The following is a 25238-nucleotide window of genomic DNA, read 5'->3' as shown; positions in this document are numbered from 1 at the left end:
GCCCCTGAAAGGAGTTCAGGGCAAAAATCAGGAATAAGGCACTCTGTGCTCTAGAAAAAAAAACAAAAAAACAAAAAAACAAAAACTGGCCGAACAGGCCTTCAGATAGTTATATCTTTTCAGGAGAAGATTTTATGAGTCAGAATTCTTGCATCTTCTCATACCTAGAGAAACACTGACGTCATTAACAGTGAAATCTGCTTTGGCTATTAAGGAAAAGTTTACAATTAAAAGTCAAAATAGAGTAGCTATGGTTCAGCCATCCTGAGAAATAACTAGGTGATGCTATGGGTGTACTTTCAGATTAGACCTTGTATTGCTAAACACTTGAGTTTTCTGAGTCGTGTCAGGCTTGGATGCCACCATTCTCAAAACAATATCTGCTGGAAGCTAGTAACTGCAACCTTACTTTTTATAAAACTAGGCAACTGGGTACCTGGCTACAAGTCTCCCTGAAGTGCCAGGTCCAGACTGGGTTTCAGGCCTATTCTTCTAAAAAGAAAGGAGATTTATTTTGTCTACTAAATTCCAGTTATTACTCCTCCAACTACTTTTAACTGGGTCTGTTACATCAAAATGGCAGACCAAGGGATTGAGATTTTAATCATACAAGACTCAGATCTAGAACTTAAAACTCAGGAATACTTCCAGTTCAATGTCTATACTCCAAGCTGAGGCAGTCCTATGCTCCATTTGACACGAAGTTATCACAGTCATAGTTGCCTAGTTCCCTAAATTAAAACTGAGTAGAACTCTGTGAGGCTCTGGAATAGAGATCTGTTCTGTGTGTTAGGCTGGTCAGCTCAGTGAGGTGCATACCAGCGCCGGGGACCTGAGTCATGTTTCCTGTTTTCTTGAAGAACATTCCTTAACCAAATAAGGAAAAATTTCTATACGCGATAGCATAAGGAAGGCGTTGCATGAGCTCATTCTGCCTGTCCAATCAGGTATCGCCAAGTACCCTGTAACTGAGACAAAGAGCTGACTGTATATAAACCGCCATACTGCTTCGTTCGGGGCTCTCGTCTGATTCCGCTGCGTCAGATGAGGCTTGAGCCCTAGCGCGCTAGAAATAAAAAATTCCCTTCTTGCCTTTGCATTACTGTGGTGGACTTGTTCGCTGTCTCGGTTGGTTCGGAGATACGGGCTCGGTGCATAACACTGTGTTCTCTATTTCCCGTCTGTAAGATATAGGCTTCAATCAGCCTCCTTGACCTTCCCTGAGTTCCAAAGGGTGGATTCAAACAATGGCTAATCAGGGAAGAGAGGGGATACAGAAACAAGAGAAACACTCAAATGGTAGTACAGCCTCCAGATAGGGTCCTGGTTCCTACTCAGAGAAATATGCATAACAATGTCTTTGAGCCCCCACCCAGGTGGAGGATGGTAACCAGACTAAACACAAGATTCCTGGAGCAGAGCTCTGTTGCCTCACCACCAACCAAAAAAAAAAAAAGTCAGACCCTGCAGCCCTCACCCCAAATGTTGCCTACTGTTTCCGGGGACCAGTGATGACCATTCTGTTAGGTTTCCTGTTTGGCCCCTAGCTATTTCATCTCTGAGAGGAGCCAACAGTTTCAAACTAAATTGCTGTTATTACAAGGGTGAATGCTGGTTTCAGACAAAAAATACATTGACTTATATCAGGTAGAGAGAGACTTCTGCTCTTCTAGGCAGGCCTACGCCCATGCACAGCAGGAAGAAGTTACAGAAGAAAGAGACCTCCGCCCCAATTCCCAAGAAGTATCTTGAGTATGAAGTCTCTCAGGGGGGAGCTCTTAGGGGAAGCACACTGATTGAAACCTTCCACCCTGGCCAGGCACCATAGTAACCATTTGCATAAGTTGTTTTATGACAGGAGATCATAAGGAACATGAAACTAATAAGCCTCCACTAACTGGAACAGTCCAGGAAAGGTCAAAAGGAGACACCACAGGTCCAACCACCTCCCAGACTCCTCCTCTCTGGCAGCCATCTTGGCTGAACAAGGCGTGCACCACCAGGAAGGACTCTGAGTCAGAATGATTGGCTAAAGACAACCAGGAAACTAATCCCATCACCATAACCCATGTGGCAGAGCAGTTCTCCTGGGTTCCCTTCCCCTACTGCTCTTCACCCGGGTGCCCTTTCCGATAAAATCTCTTGCTTTGTCAGCACATGTGTCTCCTCAGACAATTCATTTCCGAGTGTTAGACAAGAGCCCGGTTTCGGGCCCTGGAAGGGGTCCCCTTTCCTGCAACAAATCTGCAAGCTAGTGTATGGCTTCATTAGAATAGAATACACTTTCTATTCCAAAGTTTTCTGGGATTTCACTCTGCTTGTTAATATAACACAGTATGAAAACTTCCTGGTTTCCTGGGTATAAAGTTTGGTCATATAAACCAGGGATCCCCATGCCTCCGGGCCTCATACTGGCACCTTCCATGAGATCAGTGGCAGCAACAGATTAGAAATAAAGTGTACAATAAATGTAATGCTCTTGAATTATCCTCTCCACTCCCAGTTCTGGAAAAATTGTTTTCTATGAAATTGGTCCCTGGTACTACAAAGGTTAGGGATATAAACAAGTTAATCTTTAATCCAGTTTATTTTAAATTAGATCATGCTTTTTAAAATGTAGGTGAATAATCTGGTGAGAACCGAGGAAGCTACATGTAAATTCAAGCGGGTAGAGGAACACTGGAGAAAAATCTAGATGAGCATAAAATGAGGAGACACAGAGAAGAGATAGCACTACATGATTGTGTTACAGACTTCTCAGCCAGAAGGATGCTTTTCTAGTACAGACAAGAAAATTATTAGGGCAGCAACACATCTTAGTGTTAGGGATATTAGTCTCAAAGTACCTACAGAAACCTTCATTCCTCTGAAGGTAAAACACTGACAATTTCTTGACCAGCCTTGCTAATAATTTCATTTCCCAGAAGGCAGAGTAAGTAGTAAGGGGAACTCTACTCTGGACCCAATTCTGACAGAAACTAGTAGGTAAAAATGGAAAAGATTGGGACCTTAGGAAAAAGCAGCCATGCGCTCTTGATGTTTGATGTAAGCAGTGTTCTGCATATACAAACGCAAATGATTCTAATGAGCAAGAAAATGAGGAGGAAACTAGAGAAACCAGTGTGCTGCACAGGGACCTACTGTCAGGCTCTGAATTTCAAACAGCATGTGCAAAAGGTGGTAAAAAGGGACATGAAATCAAGCACAGATATTAGAGAGTAGCATAGACCCATAAAAATAACATCAGCAAGACTAAAGCACAAAATAAGCTGGGGCTTGTGAAAAAGGCTAGAGAGAACCAAAAATGATCTCCTTAGCATGAAATGAGATATAATATTCGTACAGGAGCAGGCCTATTTTCTAAAGTTGAAAAAGTAAAAATCATTCATGAACTAGAGAAAGCAAAATGTCTTTACCCCTTTGTGTTTCTTCCCTGCTGGTTCATTCATATCTCTGCTTGTATGTCACCTCTTCAGAGAGGACCCAGACCATGCTTCCTAAAATAATTCCCTCTAACATTCTCTAACCCTTAAAATTTTCATTCCTCTAATCACTGGCCACCATTATTTTACATATTTCAGCTACTTCTTTCTCCTGTATTAGGATGTAAGCTCTATGAGTGCAAGGACTTTGATTTGTTCAGTACAGTATATCCAGGCCTTGTATGAACCAAGCCCTATTCAATAAATATTTTTTGAATGAATAAAATCTGACCACTAGACACTGGCTAAAACTGGAAAAACACAATAAGTAAAGGGATTATAACACAGGCAACATTTATTGAGTGCTTAATAGATATCATGCACTCAGTATATACATTCACTCATTTAATCATCATAGCAACTCTATAAAGTATGCATTATATCAGGTTGAATAATCTGATACAACTAGAGAAGTATTGAGCTAGGATTTGAGGCAAAATATCAATAGTTAAGACTACAGTTTAAGTACCTCACCTGTATGCTCTACTGGGAGACCCTGACTAGTCTAGCTGATCATATGCCTCTTGGCCTCTATGAATTTCTACCAGAGACTTCTAAATGAGATGGAGTATTTAGTTAGTTACCTTTGAGAAAATACAGTAGAGGGGATAAGCAGAATGCTTTATATTCAAAAATGGCAGAGTCTGCCAACTTCAGATCCATGCAACTGATGTTGCATGGGGGAGAATTACTTAGATCATACTTAGACAATTTTGTGAGCATTTTTAAAAAGTGGTAATTAGGAAAAAGTGTAAATTCAGCAAGAATAAGCTATTCAGCCCAATTTTATATGTTCTGTTCTATAAAGTTAATAGACTAGCATATCAATGTACTAGATATCTGGTAATATTATATGTTTTCATATCTGGCTGAATGATTGCACCCAATGCAGTTTTAATTAATCTATGTCACTCTGGAGGAGGGTTTGTCCAGAGATAAACCACTGGCCTCTGTCTCTGGCCTTGTCTGATGAGAACATATTTATCAATGACTGAGGTAAAACTCTAAGACATTTCTATCAAAAATCAGTTTCATGAGATAAGGAAGGTGATTAAATACACTGGATTAGAAGATTAAGGAAGTTCTTAACAACTAGAAGATGAACAAAATCTAACAATGTGCAACTTGGTTGGAATAATTGTGAAGTCCTGTCTTGGGACCAAAACACCAACTGCCTAAATTTGATCTGAGGGATATGTGACTTAAGTGAAGTGAAGTGAACTGAAGTCACTCAGTCGTGTCCGACTCTTTGCAACCCCATGGACTGTAGCACACTAGGCTCCTTGGTCCATGGGATTTTCCAGGCATGAATACTGGAGTGGGTTGCTATTTCCTTCTCCAGGGGATCTTCCCAACCCAGGGATCGAACCCAGGTCTCCTGCATTGTAGGCAGATGCTTTACCATCTGAGCTACCAGGAAAGCCCATGTGACTTAGTACTCAGGGGAAAACAGAGGAACTTTTTCGGCAGTGGATCAATGGTATAATATGATTACAAGAAGGATGAGGAGGAGGGAGAGGAAAAGGAGGAAAGGAAGAAGAATAAAGAGAGAAGAAAAAGAACAAATTTGGCCACATTAATTTGTGATCTGCATAGTATAATGGAGGACATAATCTGACTAATTTCAAGCTGTTCAGATTATCATGCTCAATTCTGAGAGCAAGATTTTCAGGAAGATATGAATGAAAAGATGAGACAACTTCTAGCAGTCTGTGTGGCAAAGGGACTTCCCTGATAGCTCAGTTGGTAAAGAATCTGCCTGCAATTCAGGAGACCCTGGTTCAATTCCTGGGTCAGGAAGACCCCCTGTGGAAGGAGTAGGCTACCCACTCCAGTATTCTAGCCTGAAGAATTCCAAGGACTGCATAGTCCATGGGGTCACCAAGAGTCCAACACAACTGAGCAACTTTCACTTTCATAGGAAAAAGGTTAGAAGAACTGAGGAACTTTTATATTGAAAGTTGTTACACTATAAAGAAAATAATAATAATTTGAATCATTATTCATCATTTTTATTCACTAGGCATGGAGCTAATCATTGTATATTAATTAATGCTACCTACAACCCGAATAATGGGGTCTGTTTATAGAATTGAAAACAGAAACTGAGAGAGATTGAGTAACATATCCAAGGCCATAAATGCTAGTGAATGATAATGCTTCAATTTGCACCTGTCTATCTCCAGTATTGCCCACTTATCCTCTATAACAGACTCCTTCCAATAGATGGAAACTAAAATAAATTATGTATGTGTGTATATGTTCACATATGATAAAATTATGTGAAATAAGTGAAATAACAGAGAATCAAAACTATTTACAGTATAGAAAAACCAGAAATAGATATATCAAAAATTTTAATATGATTGCTTTCAGTACTGGCAAGATAGCTAATTCTGCCTTTCAATGTTTCATATCTTCTTTACTAAACCTATCCTAGTTTTATAAAAATATCACCCATATTTTTTAATTAAAAAAGTATTGAAAGAAGGTTTAGCTTTATTCTGAATGGCCCAAGGAGACAAAATTAAGAAGCTGCAAGATATAATTAGGCCTATTTCAAAATAAAAAGAGAACCTCTTTTAGTCAGACTTTTTCAAAGATATAGCTTGATAGAGAAAATACTGATTTTCCTATCTGTGGAGATGCTAACCCAAGTCTGAAAGGACTAAAATGTTATTGTTCTTTGTGGTTAAGATGATAATCTGAAGGATCCATGATGTTAGACACATAGTTCAGTTCAGTTCAGTTCAGTTGCTCAGTTGTGTCCAACTATTTGCGAGCCCATGGACTGCAGCATGCCAGGCTTTCCTGTCCATCACCAACTCCCAGAGTGTGCTCAACTTCATGTCTATTGCGTCAGTGATGCCATACAACCATCTCATCCTCTATAGTCCCCTTCTCCTGCCCTCAATCTTTCCCAGCATCAGAGTTCTTCTTTGCTTTATGCAATCAGGGTGGTGTCATCTGCATATCTGAGGTTATTGAAATTTCTCCTGGCAATCTTGATTCCAGCTTGTGCTTCAGCCAGCGTGGCATTGCGTATGATGTACTCTGCATAGAAGTTAAATAAGCAGGGGGACAATATACAGCCTTGATGTACTCCTTTCCTGATTTGGAACCAGTCTGTTGTTCCACGTCCAGTTCTAACTGTTGCTTCTTGACCTGCATACAGATTTCTCAGGAGACAGGTCAGGTGGTCTGGTATCTCTTGAAGAATTTTCCAGTTTGTTGTGATTCACACAGTCAAAGGCTTTGGTGTAGTCAATAAAGCAGAAGTAGATGTTTTTCTGGAACTCTCTGGCTTTTTTGATGATCCAGCGGATGTTAGCAATTTGATCTCTGGTTCCTCTGCCGTTTCTAAAACCAGCTTGAACATCTGGAAGTTCACGGTTCATGTATTGTTGAAAACTGGCTTGGAGAATTTTGAGCATTATTTTGCTAGTGTGTAAGATGAGTGCAAATGTGCAGTAGTTTGAACATTATTTGGCATTGCCTTTCTTAGGGATTGGAATGAAAACTGACCTTTTCCAGTCCTGTGGCCACTGCTGGATTTCCAGATTTGCTGGCTCTTTGAGTGCAGTACCTTCACAACATCATCTTTTAGAATTTGAAATTAAAAAAAAAAAAAGAATTTGAAATAGCTCGACTTGAATTCCATCACCTCCACTAGCTTTGTTCATAGTGATGCTTCCTAAGGCCCACTTGTCTTCTCATTCTAGGATGTCTTGCTCTAGTCCAGCGATCACACCATCATGGGTATCTGGGTCATGAAGATCTTTTTTTTGTATAATTCTTCTGTGTATACTCGCCATCTCTTCTTAATATCTTCTGCTTCTGTTAGGTCCATATCATTTTTGTCCTTTATTGTGCTCTTCTTTGCATGAAATGTTCCCTTGGTATCTCTAATTTTCTTGAAGAGATCTCTAGTCTTTCCCATTCTATTTTTCCCTCTGTTTCTTTGCATTGATCACTGAGGAAGGCTTTCTTATCTTTCCTTGCTGTTCTTTGGAACTCTACATTCAAATGGTTATATCTTTCCTTTTCTCCTTTGCCTTTAGCTTCTCTTCTTTTCTCAGCTATTTGTAAGGCCTCCTCAGACAGCCATTTTGCCTTTCTTTTTTGGGGGGGATGGTCTTGATCCCTTCCTGCTGTACAGTGTCACGAACCTCCATCCATAGTTTTCCATGCACTCTGTCTATCAGATCTGACCCCTTGAACCTATTTCTCACTTCCACTGTATAATTTTAAGGGATTTGATTTAGGTCATACCTGAATGGTCTAGTGGTTTTCCCTACTTTCTTCAGTTTAAGTCTGAATTTGGCAATAAAGAGTTCATGATCTCAGCCACAGTTAGCTCCCAGTCTTGTTTTTGCTGACGGTATAGAGCTTCTACCTCTTTGACTGCAAAGAATATAATCAATCTGATTTCAGTATTGACCATCTGGAGATGTTCATGTGTAGAGTTAGACACATAAACTAGGAAAAAATAAGTCAAGAACTAGGTAGTTGGTTAATATATTACTTCATACTGAGGTCTTTAAGTCTGCTTAAATGGTCTAATTTTATAAATATTTTAAATAAAATATTTGTGTAATGAATATATGAATTATACATTTAGAACAGGAAAAGTAGACCATGGAATATTATATTTTGTACCAAGCTTTTTGAAAAGTATACACATACACAGGTTGCAAAGACTCTACTGAAAAAGGTCATGCTCATTTGTTTGTTCAAGTTCCAAGATACTCCTGGCTGTTGACATCTGAACAGAAAATAAGTGGTCCCTCTAGGAAGTTTGGTTTGGGCATGATCTCTTCTCATACACTTTACCTCACTGACTCCATTCCAGGCTCCTGTAAGTATCCCTCTTTTTTTTTTTTTTCTTTTCTTTTAAACCAGTACTTCTGTTAACTGAAAACTTCACAAAGTCAGCAGTCATGTCTGTTTTAATCTACTTATATTATGGTTGATATAATAGACACAAAACAAACATCAGTAGAATTAATCAATTTGGCTGATATATTCAGCAAGTTTTTCTTTTGTTGTCTAAGGATGGTTAGAAAGGGTGCCTTTGATTCTAAGTATTGACTAATAGCAGAGTTTGTCTCTAAGTATTGCCATCATTTGTTATCTTTTTCTAGATTCATGTTTTCTGTCTGTAAGTAGATACAAAGAGCCACTGCTTTAGGTCTTGAAGCTGTTCTTTTTCTTTAAGTAAGAAAAACCAAAAATAAAATAAAATAAAATAAAAAAAGAAAAACAGTAGGTTTTTCCATTCAGAGTACAAAGTTGTCAAGTTTTTCAATATGATATGTGCTATGAGCTAAATCACTTCAGATTTTGTGTGATCCTACGGACTGTAGCCTGCCAGGCTCCTCTGTCCATGGAATTCTCCAGACAAGAATACTGGAGTAGGTTACCATTTCCTTCTCTAGGGGATCTTTCCCACCCAAGGATCAAGCCAGCATCTATTAGGTTTCCTGCATTGGCTAGTTCTTTACCACTAGCACACCACTTGCAGAGCCCTTCTGTATGATAGGTGTATAAATTAAGCTTACAATATGGAGAACTAGGGGCTTCCCAGGTGGCACTAGTGGTAAAGGACAATGCCAATGTAAGACGCAGGTTCCATACCTGAGTCAGTAAAATCCCCAGGAGGCAGACAGGGCAACCCACTTCAGTACTGTTGCCTGGAGAATCTCACGGACAGAGAAACCTGGTGGGCTACAGTGCACGGGGTTGCAGAGTCAGACACGACTGAAGCAACTGAGCACACATGGAGGACTAGAAAAGCATTTGAGACATTTCTTCTTCCTCCTTTCCCAGGGCGAACTCTAAACCCACTTTTCCTCTGTGTTCCTACCACACAATTTGTATTAATATGAACAGAGCCAGGCCACAAAATACAAGAGAAGTCAGTGTTTCTGCCAACTCTTTCATATAGTTGGAGGCAGTATTGAAGGGAACATCCTAGGGTTAAGACCTACTTAAATCAGTTTCACAGTGAACAGATTAGATAAGCTTCATATATTCTTATTGTTATACATATTAAAGTATTTTCCTCACTTTTTTTGTAGCTTCTCAGGATATGGACATAACATGCGATAGATATAGGCCTTCAACAAGAAAATTCTTAAAATTCATTGTCAGTGTAAAAGAATAACCATTTTACTTTTAAAAAGTATAAGTAGATTTATTATTCAAAACATATCTTGATAATGGAAGGCACAGCGAGAAATATAGGAAAAAGGTCAAGGTAGAAAGTTTTGAGGAAGCTGTTATATGACTGTTAGTAAAAAGGGTGAATAAAAGTAATAATTGCCCATTACTTACATGATCAACTTAGGAACACAAAAAATACCAATTTCTAGCCCACAAGCCTGTAGATTCTGATTCAACAGATATAGTCTGAGACCCCAGACTATTAAAAAATGCCACCCAAGTTCTGATGCACAGCCGGGTTTAAGAACCTTAAATTATATACAGCAGATAAGAAAAGAGTACAAAGCAGACTTCATTCTCAACAAATCCACAATCTAGTGGCTTTGCTAGCATGACTATGAATGTTTGAATTAGAAGATGAAGATGAGGAACTGATAGTTATTTGAATATTTCAAATAAGAAAAACACAGTCTTAAGGTGGTAATAATGAAAACAAAGAGTAGAGCAGACATTTGAAAGAAATTTTATGGGTAGATTTGAGAGACAGGGTTATTTCTTCTGAGAGCTCTCCCGGGTTTGTAGATGTCTGTCTTCTCTCTGTGTCTTCATGTCATTTTCCTCTGTGTGTCTGGAACTTAATCTCTTCTTAAAAGGAGTGCAGTCTTATTGGTTTAGGGCTCACTCCCAATGATCTCATTTAACCTTAATAACTTTTTTAAAGACTACCTGCAAATATATTCATGTTTTGAATTCCAGGGAGTTTGAACTTTAACACATGAAGTTTGGGGGGACACATTGCAGCCCTTAACAACTAAAAATAAAACACACCAGCCAGGTCCTTAACATAGCATAAAATGCTCAGTAATTGTTATACTCATCCCTTAAATTTCAGTCCTTTCCTCTTCCATTCAGGCCATGTAAAATCTCAGGTAGAAAGTAACTGGAAAGTAATATTACAACCAGAAATGACTTCCTGATGGAAGCCCTCTAGATTCCAGAAGTTTGTCTATATAGTAGTGGTCCCTAAACCTTGTCATAAGAAATAATCTTAAAGGAGATCAGTCCTGGGTGTTCATTGGAAGGACTGATGCTAAAGCTGAAACTCTAATACTTTGGCCACCAGAAGTGAAGAGTTGACTCATTGAAAAAGACCCTGATGCTGGGAGGGATTGGAGGCAGGAGGAGAAGGGGACGACAGAGGATGAGATGGCTGGATGGCATCACCGACTCTATGGACGTGAGTTTGAGTGAACTCCGGGAGTTGGTGATGGACAGGGAGGCCTGGCGTGCTGTGACTCATGGGGTCGCAGAGTCAGACACGGCTGAGTGACTGAACTGAACTGAACTGAACTGAACTGATCTTTACTTTGACCTGTGTTGGAATAAGTCAGAGGGGAGAGGTATGTTCTGATCCAGGTAGGGCTTCAAAAAAACTCACTCAGGAACTCTTCCCAATTCCCTTCCCTTATGGTGAAAAAGGTGTTAAAAATATTATTCAATCATTGCCTCCTATGACTATCAGCATGCAGGAAAACCATATCAGAATTTAATTTTCTTTATATAAGGATATTAGGACTGTTTTGGTTGCAAGTTACAGAAACAACTCAAGCTTCAGCAAAGGTAATTTACTGGTTCATAAATCCCTAGAAAGTTTAATAACGGAATTAAGGTGCAGAATCAGTCTTCCCTGGGATTCATCAAGTGATATATTCTCTCTTTGCTCAGGAGTCTGTTTTGTGATTCCAGTTCATAAAATTACAAGGACAGACAATGATTGGCTCAGCTTTGGCCAACCGCCCAGCATGAGACCAATCAGTGGTGCAAGGTTAAGTGAGAAAACAAATCCTTTTTTAAAAATTTCAAAACACAAATGTAAAGATATTTGAAGGTTGTTGAAAAAGAAACACTATACTTGGGAATTCTTTGGTGGGCCAGTACTTGGGAATCAGTGTTTTCACTGCGAAAGACCCAGGTTCAATCCCTCATCAGGGAGCTAGGATTCTACTAGCCTCACGGTGTTGTGGAAATATGCTGCACAAATAAAAGTTTATCTATCATTATGAGTATTTAGCTAAAGGAAATCTATTTAAAAAACCAAAGACTGAAAAAATTTCTGTATTATAGCTAGCGATATATTATTTTAACTTACTACAGTATTTATAATGATACTTGTTCATTTGACTAAAATATTCTCATTTCTACCCTTATTTATTGATTTATTCACTACAGTTCTTATAGTTTGAAACATGAATGTTAAGACCAAATTCCATCTCAGTACAACTAGGTTTAGCTTAACAAGTTTAATTTAATGATATTATTAATTTCTAACTTTATAGGAGGGTGTACATGTTATTTTGCAGAAATTAAATTCTAAAAAAATTTAATTTTTGAAGGTGGTTTTATGGGCAACAGGAATGGGAATAAAAGAACAGGACCAGAAAGAATGAAAATGGCAGTTTCAATACTTGAAGTCTTTGTGGGTCTGATTCTGCTTTTTATCTTTTTTTTTTTTTTAACCTGATTCCTTTTTGTTTATCTTTCACTGCTTTTGATTTGGGCTTTGATTTTGTTTGTTTTACAGTGTCTTTGTGATTTCTAATTGTGGGTTTGTACTTAAGGAATGTTTTTCTGTAAAAATTCTCAGCCGCATGGAGTAAAGTTAGGCTCTCCAGAGGAGATTTGATTCTGATGGGCACAAAAGGCATAACTAGGGACAAGTTTAAACTTAATTTCTTATCTTTGAGTCTTTAGACAATTGAGATTATAAAATTCTTACTGAAAACACAGTAATGTTGGTTTCTGATGATAAATTTTCAAGGGAGAATTCTTTTTTTTTTTTTTTTTAATGCATTTAAGACTTGCAGTTTTCCTTGCAGCCCTCCATGGGATGGTTTTATTTGTAGATCAGGTTACTGATGAGGACATATCTATATTGCATTCTAGCACTGAATGCTGGGTTCATCACTTTTCCCTTGTGCCAGAAAGGACATGAAATTCATGTTCACCTCACTCACCAAACAATCTTAGGGTGAGAGATATTTCAGGTCTCAGCAACCGTTTATAATAAAACTCATATTTTCTTCTAAATCAATGTAAGAAATAACACTTGATAAAATTAAACATCTTCAAAGACTTTTTAAAAAGGAAATTAAGAATAAAATTTCTTAACTTGATAGAGGATAACTATAAAAAACCTACAATTTAATGTTGAAATGTTCAAAGTAGTCAAGGAATTGAAAGTGGTAGTGGTGGTTTAGTCACTAAGTCATGTCCAACTCTTGCGACCCCATGGACTGTACCTTGCCAGACTCCTCTGTCCATGCAATTCTCCAGGCAAGAATACTGGAGTGGATTGCCATTTCCTTCTCCAGGAATTGAAAGTATAAGAATTTTTTAACTTTCCTTCACAAAAATCAATAAAATTTTTAAGTATCTGACTATATTAAGTGTTAAAAGGCAGATCTTTTGGAACATTGATCTTTATACTCTTGGTAGGAGTATAAAACTGATACTTTGAACAACAGTTAGCAATTATCTAATAAATATGAAATTTTCCATACTGTATGACTCAGCAATTTCATTTTCAATAATATATTCTAGAGCTAAGTTTCTCAATCTTGTACTACTGGCATTTTAGTTCAGATAATTCTTTGTTGTGGGGGCTGTCTTGCACCTTATAGGATATTTAGAGCATCCTTGGTCTCTACCTACTAAAAAACAGTAGTGTACCCCAAGTTCAGTCACTAAGTTGTCTGACTCTTCATGGCCCTGTGGACTGCAGCATGCCTGGCTCCTCTGTCCTCCACTATCTCCCAGAGTTTGCTCAAACTCATATCCCTTGAGTCGATGATGCCATTCAACCATCTCATCCTTTGTTTCTCCCTTCTCCTCCTGCCCTCAATCTTTCCCAGTATCAGGGTCTTTTCCAATGAGTTGGCTCTTCTTATCAGGTGGCCAAAGTACAGGAGCTTCAGCTTCAGCATTAGTCTTTCCAATAGGTATTCAGGGTTATTTCCTTTAGGATTGACTGGTTTGATCTCCTTGCTGTCCAAGGGACTCTTAAGAGTTTTCCAGCACCACAGTTCAAAAGCATCAGTTCTTCCATGCTCAGCCTTCTTTATGGTCCAGCTCTCACATCCATACATGACTACTGGAAAAACCAGGCTTTGACCATATGGACTTGGTCGACAAAGTGCTGTCTCTGCTTTTTAGTGCGCTGTCAAGGTTTGTCACAGTTTTTCTTTCCAGGAGCAAGTGTCTTTTAATTTCATGGCTCCAGTCACTGTTCACAGTAGTTTTGGAGTCCAAGAAAATAAAATCTGTCACTACTTCCACTATTTCCCCTTCTAATTGCCATGAAATGGTGGGACCAGATGCCATGATCTTAGTTTGAATGTTGAATTTCAAGCCAGCTTGTTCATTCTCCTCTTTCACCCTCAACAAGAGGCTCTTTTATTTTTCTTCTTCATTAGAGTGGTATCATCTCCATATCTGAGGTTGTTGATATTTCTCTTAGCAGTCTTGATTCCAGCTTATGATTCATCCAGCCCAGCATTTCATATGATGTACTCTGCATGTAAGTTCAATAAGCAGGGTGAAAATATACAGCCTTGTCATACTCCATTCCCAATCTGGAACCAGTCAGTTGTTTCATGTCTAGTTCTAACTGTTGCTTCTTGATCTGCATACAGGTTTCTCAGGAGATAGGTAAGATGATCTGGTACTCCTATCTCATTAAGAATTTCCCACAGTTTGTTATGATCCATACCATCAAAGCCTTTCACGTATTCAATGAAGCAGAAGTAGATCCTTTTCTGGAATTCCCTTGCTTCCTTCATGATCCAACAAATGTTGGCAATTAGACCTCTGTTTCCTCTGCTGCTTCAAAACCCAGCTTGTACATCTGGAACTTCTTGGCTCATGTACTGCTGAAAACTAGCTTGAAGATTTTGAGCATAAACTTGCTAGAATGTGAAATGAGCACAATTGTATGATAGTTTGAACATTCTTTGGTATTGTCCTACTTTGGGATTGTGATGAAAATTGACCTTTACTAATCCTGTGGCCACTGTAGGGTTTTCCAAATCTCAGGCAAGAATACTGAGGTGGCTTGCCATTTCCTTCTCCAGGGGATCTTCCTGGACCAGGGATCGAACCCATGTCTCCTGCTTTGGCAGGTGGATTCTTTATCACTTAGTCACCTAGGCAGCCCATACCTCAAGTTATGATAAGCAAGAATGTTCCCACACGTTGCCAAATACTCCCTTGGGGCAAAACCACTCCAGGTTGAGAACTATTTGACCTAGAGAAATTTTTGTACCTATCCATCTATGCATGCTGAAGAATGTTCATAGTGGCACTATGTATGATAGTAAAAAGCAAAAGCAAAGAACTGAAGCAATCCCACAATTCATCAGCATTAAAAAGGACAAATAAATTATGTCATAGAGTGGATACTATACAACAGTCTAAACTAATAAATTATACTTCTGTGTAATAAATGGCTGAATCTCAAGACTTGCTTTTGAATGGAAAAGTCACTTTCATTTACATATTATTCAGTTCAGTTCAGTTCAGTTCAGTCACTCAGCTATGTCCAGCTCTTTGCAAACCTATGAATCGCAGCATGCCAGGCCTCCCTGTCTGTCATCAACTCCCGGAGTTCACTAAAACTCATGTCCGTTGAGTTGGTGATGCCATCCAGCCATCTCATCCTCTGTCATCCCCTTCTCCTCCTGTCCCCAATCCCTCCCAGCATCAGAGTCTTTTCCAATGAGTCAACCCTTCCCATGAGGTGGCCAAAGTATTGGAGTTTCAGCTTGAGCATCATTCCTTCCAAAGAACACCCAGGACTGATCTCCTTTAGAATGGACTGGTTGGATCTCCTTGCAGTCCAAAGGACTCTCAAGAGTCTTCTCCAACACCACATTTCAAAAGCATCAATTCTTCAGCACTCAGCTTTCTTCACATCCATACATGACTACTGGAAAAACCATAGCCTTGACTAGACGGACCTTAGTCGGCAAAGTAATGTCTCTGATTTGAATATGCTATCTAGGTTGGTCATAACTTTCCTTCCAAGGAGTGTCTTTTAATTTCATGGCTGCAATCACCATCTGCAGTGATTTTGGAGCCCAGAAAAATAGAGTCTGACACTGTTTCCACTGTTTCTCCATCTATTTCCCCTGAAGTGATGGGACCAGATGCCATGATCTTCATTTTCTGAATGTTGAGCTTTCAGCCAACTTTTTCACTCTCCTCTTTCACTTTCAAGAGGCTTTTTAGCTCCTCTTCACTTTCTGCCATAAGGGTGGTATCATCTGCATATCTGAGGTGATCTTCTCCCAGCCATCTTTATTCCAGCTTGTGCTTCTTCCAGCCAAGCGTTTCTCATGATGTACTCTGCATAGAAGTTAAATAAGCAGGGTGACATATACAACCTTGACATACTCCTTTTCCTATTTGGAACCAGTCTGTTGTTCCATGTCCAGTTCTAAGTGTTGCTTCCTGACCTGCATATAGGTTTTTCAAGAGGCAGGTCAGGTGGTCTGTTATTCCAGTCTCTTTCAGAATTTTCCACAGTTTATTGTGATCCACACAGTCAAAGGCTTTGGCATAGTCAATAAAGCACAAATAGATGTTTTTTCTGGAACTCTCTTGCTTTTTCCATGATCCAGCGGATGTTGGCAATTTGATCTCCGGTTCCTCTGCCTTTTCTAAAACCAGCTTGAATATCTGGAAGTTCACAGTTCACATACTGCTAAAGCCTGGCTTGGAGAATTTTGAGCATTACTTTACTAGCGTGTGAGATGAGTGCAATTGTGCGGTATTTTGAGCATTCTTTGGCATTGCCTTTCTTTCGGACTGGAATGAAAACTGACCTTTTCCAGTCCTGTGGCATGTAAACCAAACAATGGTATGTTTAGGGATGCAAATACATGAGACGAAATCGCAAGGAAAAAACAAGGGACAGAGAAAATTCCGAACAATGTTTAACCTTGAATTGACATTAAGTAATTGTAGAAAAGAAGTTGAGAGCTTGAAAGGTCACAGGATACTCAAGTATTTGTGATTACTTCTCAAGTGTTTGTGTTACTTCTCATTATGTATTTGAGATTTTATTTTTTTAGTTACTAAATATTAAAAAATATTTTTTAAGTGAAGCAAGTGTTTTAACCTTATAACCTGTGTAAAACAATTCAGTAATGTACCACACATGAGTTTTTTATTTATTAATAATTTTTGTTTATATATTTGATTGGTGTATTTACATATTTGAAAACATTTTAGAAATAAATTTGGAATAGTGGTTAGGAAGATTTGGTGGTTAAAGCAAAATGGATTAACCATTCATCAAGAAAAACATTCTGTCTTCAAAGACAATGGCTACTAATAGATAACATATTCAACTATCTGCTTAAAAGAAGGGTTTTTTTTCTCTTTAAACAGGATAATCTAGTGGTAGTAATCAGTGCACAGAGTGAACTCCCTCTTGTAAAAAGCCCATCAATTGTTTTTCCTAATTAAGATGAATATTATTCCTGTGAAATGAACCAAAAAGTTGTTTGAAACCGGAAATCCCAAAAGAGATCTATAGTCTTCAGGAATAATTGCATGCAATTTTAATTGAAAGAAAAGGAGAGGCCTATTTTCATCTTTCTCCTTTTAAAATGTTAAAAGTAATCAACCTGTTGGTCAATTAACAATGCTTTAATATAACTATCAATCTGACCTAAAAATTGACATTAGATATTTTGGAAACTGTTGTGGAATTTAAAAAAATAAATGGCAAAATGACTACTGGCTATAGTTAAATCCATTATGGAACTTTTATCATTAATGAAATAAAGTTATGAATTTTTACTAATGTCCTTAGAAATATAGTACGTTTTATTGTTAATTGAAGATTAGATGCTATGACTATTCACAGAAATATACACTCAATCTTTGTTCATTGAGAATGAAAGAGGAGATCTATTTTTTTGAAATAGAGATTAATTACACTGATAAATTTGCTTTATATAAATAGTTGGCATTTATCTCCAACCTATTAAAAATTTTTAATAACATTAAAGAGTTATTCTGTTTTAAAGTTCAGTTTTAACAGATACATGTCAACAAAATATATGTTTACATTTCAAGTCATTTCGTATAGTAATTCAGAACTTTGGCTGTTTAAAGTTGCACACTTAGAAATACTTTGAATAAGCAGATGTATTTATTTAATGGTTTCTCACATCGACTCTACTCTTGATTATGGGCAAGAGGTTGATTTTGTCTATCATCTGTCTAAAATGTCATGTTAGTTGTGCTAAAGATACTATAGAGTGGATTAAAAAGATAACATTATAAATTAAAACTTTTGATTCCCCCAGTATTTCAGGGCTTCCCGGTGGCGCTAGTGGTAAAGAAGCTGCCTGCCAGTGCAGGAGGCATAAGAGACGTGGGTTCTATCCTTGGGTTGAGAAGATTGCTCTGGAGAAGGAAATGCCAACCCACTCCAGTATTCTTGCCTGGAAAACCCCATGCACAGAGGAGCTTAGTGGGCTATATAGTCCATGCGTTTGCACGGAGTCAAACACAACTGAAGGGACTTAGCACCAGTATTTCAGATTAGCATTCGGGCAGCATAAACCTATAGAAATCTATATTCCCATATACAAATAGGTATGAATTTGGCCCTCCATTCTTTAGAAGAAGCTGATGTTAGATTTTCTCTCACATACTATAATTCAAAGCAAAGTGAGAAAATTCAGGTTAAAATTTTAGATACATCTTAAAAATGGTATTATGGTCAAAATAGTTAATCCCTCATTTACAGAATATAATTTAGATCAATGTAAGTGAATTTTGCAGATGAATGAAATTTACTCTTTTAATCATTAAAACCTTTTTCTTTGTAACAACTTCAAAGTCTCCCAGTATTATCTCATGTTCTGTGTAGTAAGTTTAAGGATATACTATTTTGTTGCAAAATTCCAGGGCTGGAAAAGAATTTAGATTTTATTAAAAATCTTCCAGTATGACTGTTTTATTTAACAGATCTGGAGTTTTAAACCCAAGTTTATGGTACATCTTACTCAATATCATACAACTAATCTTTGATTCCTCAACTCTTACTGGTTGTGACTAGATTTGAAAGCTCTTCTCTGACCCCTCCCAACTTTGGTAGTGTGCCTTCCAATTTGTGAGCTAGGCAGTTAGAGAACTAGTTCTGTCATAATTTTATGTAAAATGATAGCAAGTAGGATGAACGTGAAGACCTGGGAAGTGTTAATGTGAACTCTACTAGATCCTTTCTGGAGTACCTCTCCCTCCCTCAGCTGTCTTCTGAAATTATTGGCCTATTTCTAGATAAGTTGTGAGAAATAATGACAATATTTTAATGCTGACTTTACAATGGATAATAAAATACCCTTGAGAAGAAATCTTTAAGCTCAAAAATATTTGATTAGTTGCATTATTTACTATGTTTACTATTAACATATGGTTTATTAACATTATTTAAGGTGAAAAGCAACACTTTTTGCTAACATACTTTATTTTGTTTTAATCTTGGACCTTAAAATAACTCTGCACTTACGTGCAAAGACAACTGGTTGTAGGTGGGTAAAATAAGTCTGCTGCTGCTAAGTGATTTCAGTCGTGTCCGACTCTGTGCAACCCCATAGACAGCAGCCCACTAGGCTCCCCTGTCCCTGGGATTCTCCAGGCAAAAATACTGGAGTGCGTTGCCATTTCCTTCTCCAGTGCATGAAAGTGAAAAGTGAAAGTGAAGTTGCTCAGTTGTGTCTGACTCTTAGCAACCCCATGGACTGCAGCCTACCAGGCTCCTCTGTCCATGGGATTTTCCATGCAAGAGTACTAGAGTGGGGTGCCATTGCCTTCTCCCAAATAAGTCTGCACTTATGTGCAAAGGCAATTGGTTGTAGGTGGGTAAATCACACTGTAGATTTTATGTCAAAGTTTTCTGCTAATATTAACCAGTACGATCTACGGATTTTAAGTATGAGTTTAAAGTTGTACCTTCATGTTTTGGTCTTTTCCTACCTTAATCTTTTCTTCTTCCAAAAAAAGTTCATAAAACACCAAATTCTTATATGCTAAAAACTAATGTGAATCTGCAGATCTTTATATTTCAGTTTGAAAATGACTATTTTTTCCATACATACACCTGAATTCTAGGAGTATTTCTGTATTAGAGTAAAATTAATAAATGTAATAGCTTCAACCTTATTTTAAATATTTAATTATTTTATTTTACACTTTTACCCAGTTAATCTTCATTTTATATTTTTACTTCCTTGTGGGATTAAATGGAAGGTTTTTGTCTGTTTTTAATTGTATAAGATCATTTTGGCTATGAAGTTGATGCAGAGGTATTTCCTCAACTTTATGTATATACATTTAATTAATAATAGTATACTATTTTGAACAGTCTGCTATTCAAATAATGCTGTTATTCTGATAAGAATATCTACTTATTATAGGAAACTCAGAAAATAAAGAAGAAATGAAGACTACTAAACTACCCATATTCCCACTGTCTGTGTACATTTTGTGTCCTTTTTCTAAGCCTATAGTATGATCCCAATTCTCTCTTCCCTCAATACATAAGCACAATATATAACATATTTATAATGTGCTCTGCTTTTTCACTTACCATAGCAGTTTTTGATGATTAGTTTATCTCAAGGTATATTTTTCTACAGTGAGAAACTCCTTCTTTTTATAGGTAATATGCAAGAACCACTGGGGGAAGAACTTTATAGGAGACAGAAATAGCTTACTAAGAAATATCATTTTACATTGACCTTTCACTTTTGATAAGATTGGTTTTTATTCTTATCTAAATTATAAAGAGGTTATGATTAAGACTAAAACTAAATATTACCATTTTAAGTCATAAAAAGAGAAAGACAACAAAACTATGTGTTTAAACAAAATCATATAGTAGCTAGCTTGCCTAGGAGAAGTTATGATATATGCTCTTAGAAAACAAACATTTTTAAATTCACAGATGCTGCAAAGCCCTGGTCAAACATAAATTACAATCAGTTTTTATGTAACAGTAAAAATTCCAAAGGACTCTTGCTCACCCACTCTCAATATGTATCTTTCTTCTCACAGAATGTAAGCCACATTTATTTCTATATCTGTGTATATTTTAAAATAAATTACCCCAGAAAATAAACTATGGAATATACTATGTTCAAATGCAATCCAACAGAGAAAACAAAAACCTTAGATTCCCTCTGAGGAGCCCTGTAGCATATTTTGGTGAGTATTTTGGAATGCTTATAGAATTTGAATGTGGTATCCATTTATTTGAGGAGTATATGCTACCTTATAATTATCAGATAATTCAACACATTTAGCAAATGATACTCCACTTCTATTATAGCAATTCACTTTTTCTTGTTTGTGTTCAGTGCTATTAAATATAGAAAGAGCTCTTTACTTACCATTCTGGGAAAGACGAAATTTATCATTGTGCCATAAATACCCTGAAAAGCAAAGAAATATTATTATTTATTATATCTCCATCCACAGGGATCCTAACTGCCAAATGTAATGCATCAGCAGCAAAATAAAATGAAGTAAATCTATTGCAGAAAACACAGTTCAGTGTTCTAAGAATGTTTAAACATGTGTTACATGCCTTTGGACAGAACGGTGTCCTCAGTTGCTCAGTTGTGTCCACCTCTTTGCGACCCCATTGACTATAGCCCACCAGCCTCTTCTGTCCATGGAATTTCCAAGCAAGAATTCTGGAGCAGGTTGCCATTTCCTACTCCAGGGGATCTTCTTGGCCAAGGGATTGAACCAGCATCTCTTGAGGGATCGAACTTATGTTTCTTGTGTCTCCTGCATTGGCAGGTGAATTCCTTACCACCGTGCCACCTGGGAAGCCCCTTTGGATTAAGCAACTGTTGTGATAACTACTTTCAAAATCAGGGATAAAATATGTTATTTTTCCCAAACAAATATTCTTGGATTAAGAGAACATTGTCAAGTGTGGTGTTTTGTTGTTGTTGTTGTTGTTGTTCTTTCTCCCCCTTGCTACTGCTAAGTCACTTCAGTCATGTCCAACTCTGTGTGACCCCATAGACAGCAGCCCACCAGGCTCCCCCGTCCCTGGGATTCTCCAGGCAAGAACACTGGAGTGGGTTGCCATTTCCTTCTCCAACACATGAAAGTAAAAAGTGAAAGCGAAGTCGCTCAGTCATGTCCGACCCTCAGCGACCCCATGGACTGCAGCCTTCCAGGCTCCTCCGTCCATGGGATTTTCCAGGCAGGAGTACTGGAGTGGGGCGCCATTGCCTTCTCCTTCTCCCCTTTAGCGCGACTGAATTTTTCATTGAAACAGATGGGACTTAAAACTCTTTAAGGAAAAACTGAGGAGCATTTTACATTCTTGAAGTCAGCATTAACGACTTAGATCTATTTATATGTAAATACATTTCTTGGTGGAATCTTGAACTGAAAATCTGATACAGAAGCTGAAAAACAAAATTAGGAGTCCATGCTCCTATTTTTACACACTAAATAAGTGATAATAAAGAGATATATATTTTCTTATTGTTTTCTGTTCATTGAAAACAGGTTTTAATTGCATCGCTTGGTAAAGAATTACAATAAATTTATATTATGAAAAAGCATATGTGTTCTTGAATTTATTGTGTCCTTTAAAATTTTTAAATTAACAGTGACTTTTACATTTAATAATTAGTACAAAATAATCTTTCTCAATGTCAATAATTCTAAGATAAAGGAACATGTCAGCTGTAAGAAAATATGCTTTTCTCATATCCTGATATATATAGTCATTATATATTTGTCATTTTCTCTTTTATGTATCATAAACTTAATCTAGAGAATAACACACAATTCATCTCCCTCTGCCAAAACGATGATAGCTTAAGAAGTTTTTAGATAACATATGCAGAAAAGGTGTTTATTTGACTATTTGGATAATGACATTTCAGATTCTTCAATGTTATTTTTGAATAAAGTAATCATGAATAAAAATTATAATGTGTTAGTGTAGCTTGAAATCATTATTTCCAAGAAAGATGATGTTTCAGTAAATGAAAACTAGTGAAAATTTCAAATGATAAATATTGACAAAATTAATGACTTTTTGCTGGAGTATAAAATTAAGATTTGAAAGGTGTCCTACTTAGTTTTTCACATTTTTTAAAGATATTTTTAGTATTAATGAAATATATGGCTTGTAATTATGGATATCTGACATTCTGGAATGATTGAGAAGCTCTCCCATGACCATAGTTTAAGAAAACTGCTTTCATATTAATCATAAATATCAATATTTTATTTCAATTTTTTGTATTTATTGATTTTAATGAAAGATTTTTATGGAAAATTTTAGACTGAGAAATACTTTATTTTGTGTAGTGCTTATTTCTAAAGAATCATTAATACCATTTTTGATGTTATAGCTTATATTTATAATTACGAAACTACTAAAAGATTCAAAGTATTTTTGAGCGTCAGTTCCTGAAGAGGGCAGCGCGTTCTAGATATTATTGAATTTCAAACTCAAATATGACAGCTTTGGCTTTAGTATACTTTTTTTAGGAACTAGAGGAAAAAAATGGATTTTTTTTTATAGATGTCTGCTCCCATGTTACAATAAACCAGCAGAAATTCTAGGTAACTGCAGACCAAGGTCAAAACTGTATTTGATTATTACAAGGGAACATTCAAATTAGACACCCAAAGCAATGTATTTAGAAAGGGAACAACAAAATACTAGTAAGGAGACTTTCCATGAGGAATGTGTTTTATCTTAATACTGTAGATAACTTTTCCTATTGGCAGTGCATTGACTGTCAAAACTACTAAAGGGGTTAGATTTAATTATCTCACTTCTTGCACATTTCATCTCAATTGCTATGGCAACATTCAGTTGCCTCAGCAGCAATGCACACTTTAATCAGATATTTCCTCCTCATTTCTCTATGAGCCAAAACTGTGTAGTCAAATTTACAACCAAGTCCTGATAAATCTGATAATACTTCCTACAATTTAATGGGCAACTTGCCTCCACCCACACATAAATATTTTCAGAGAGGTTTGTAACTATTGGACAAGTATAACACTTGATAAGAACATACACTCGGACTTTCCTATTTCATTGATTCTTCTTTGCTATTTCTATCACTATTCTTTATTAGAAGTTTTTCACAAATTCAAAACTCACTCCAGCAAGTCACTAACATGGGTCACCTAACCTCACTAGGAGAGCCGATGAGTAAAGGAAACAACCTCCAACATTCAAATGTCAACCCTTCTCAAAAGGCTATTGAATTATTTACCTTTTATCTGAACACACTTTGAATTGGCACATCAAAGAGGCTTTTTCTATTTCTTGAAAGTAGGTTAAAGGAGGAAAGAAAATAATTCAAGACAAAGCAAAATTTGATATTGGAAGAAAACTGTAGGGTATCAGACTCAGATGAAAGGCCAAGCATGAAGAAAATTTGGTTAAGCTTCAGTAATAGAGCAATTCTAATGAGAAGTGAAAGCATGATGCATTGAAGTGCTGTTGTCACCTGGGTGACTATTAACCATCTACATTGTTGGACAAATCACTTTAGCATTTTGCAAAAGACTAGAGAAAATTTTGTGGGGAGATAAGGAACTCAAGCTATCTTCAGGTCAAATTTAGAGTGCTAGCTTATGTTTTTATAAATAACTAAATAAATAATATTTATAAATAAGTGCAATTTTGCAAATAGTAACTTTTAATTTTATAATGTGTAATAAAAATTGTTTTAAAACATAATTAAGGAGTAAAGTGATCTGAGGTCTTCCTAACAATTTTAGTGGCTGCTAAAATTTGTATTTAGATAACAAACATTTTATTCTGAAGTTGTGATAGTTCTCTGGTGAGAAATTTTACACCAGTAGCTGACAGTAATATTTCAGCATGATTTTTTCAATCACCACTTAGTAGTGTCTAGTAAAAATTTCATTAATTGAGACAATCAAAAAATATGCTATCAGTACCTGGGTCTACCAGTCTAACATTTCAATAGTAATGGCTAGACTGCACCTTATGTATTACAGCCCACTAAATATGGGGTTCAAACAAACCTTATACATAAAAATATTCTGTAAAATACAAGTCTATATTTTGAACTTTGAGTTGATTATTGGCAGCTTATGTTCAAAATGTAGTTATTGAAAAGCTAATTTCTCATTAATGATGAAGTTTGGAAGCTATAGGTACAGGAATAGGAGATGTTTAATTGAAAAGAGAAATCTAAACAGGAAGGCAAGCATGGAATCTATCCTCAGATATTTGAAAGTTTTATATAAAGGGGACAGTGAGTGTCTGAAAAGACTAATGATACAAGTTCAGAGAAGCAGATTCCAGCTGTTTATAAAGAAAAACGTGAAAACAATTAGAATTACTTAAACAATAACACAAGCTGTGAAGCAGCAAATGCCTTGTTTAAGCATATTTCATGTACTGTTTGCATATGATTTTCTGTTGCTTGAATTCTGGAACAGCATTTAAAAAATGTGGTAGAACCACTCCAGAAATTTAGATCTGGGAGT

General features: G+C 36.9%; 1 protein-coding gene across 5 annotated transcripts in view; it reads right to left on the bottom strand.

Moving 5' to 3' along the window:
- Positions 1 to 25238, bottom strand: part of ADGRL2 (adhesion G protein-coupled receptor L2) — a 312045-nt gene that overhangs the window by 229558 nt on the left and 57249 nt on the right. For all 5 annotated transcript variants that reach the window (XM_013962705.2, XM_005678182.3, XM_018045668.1 and 2 more), the window contains exon 2: positions 21113 to 21154. The gene's annotated coding sequence lies outside the window, so the exon portion shown is untranslated. The remainder of the gene's footprint in view (positions 1 to 21112; positions 21155 to 25238) is intronic.

Source organism: Capra hircus, chromosome 3 (genome assembly GCF_001704415.2).
Source record: "Capra hircus breed San Clemente chromosome 3, ASM170441v1, whole genome shotgun sequence".
NCBI classification, from domain to species: Eukaryota; Metazoa; Chordata; class Mammalia; order Artiodactyla; family Bovidae; genus Capra; species Capra hircus.
The sequence above is the reverse complement of the archived record's forward strand: the minus strand, read 5'-3'. Positions and strand labels throughout refer to the sequence as shown.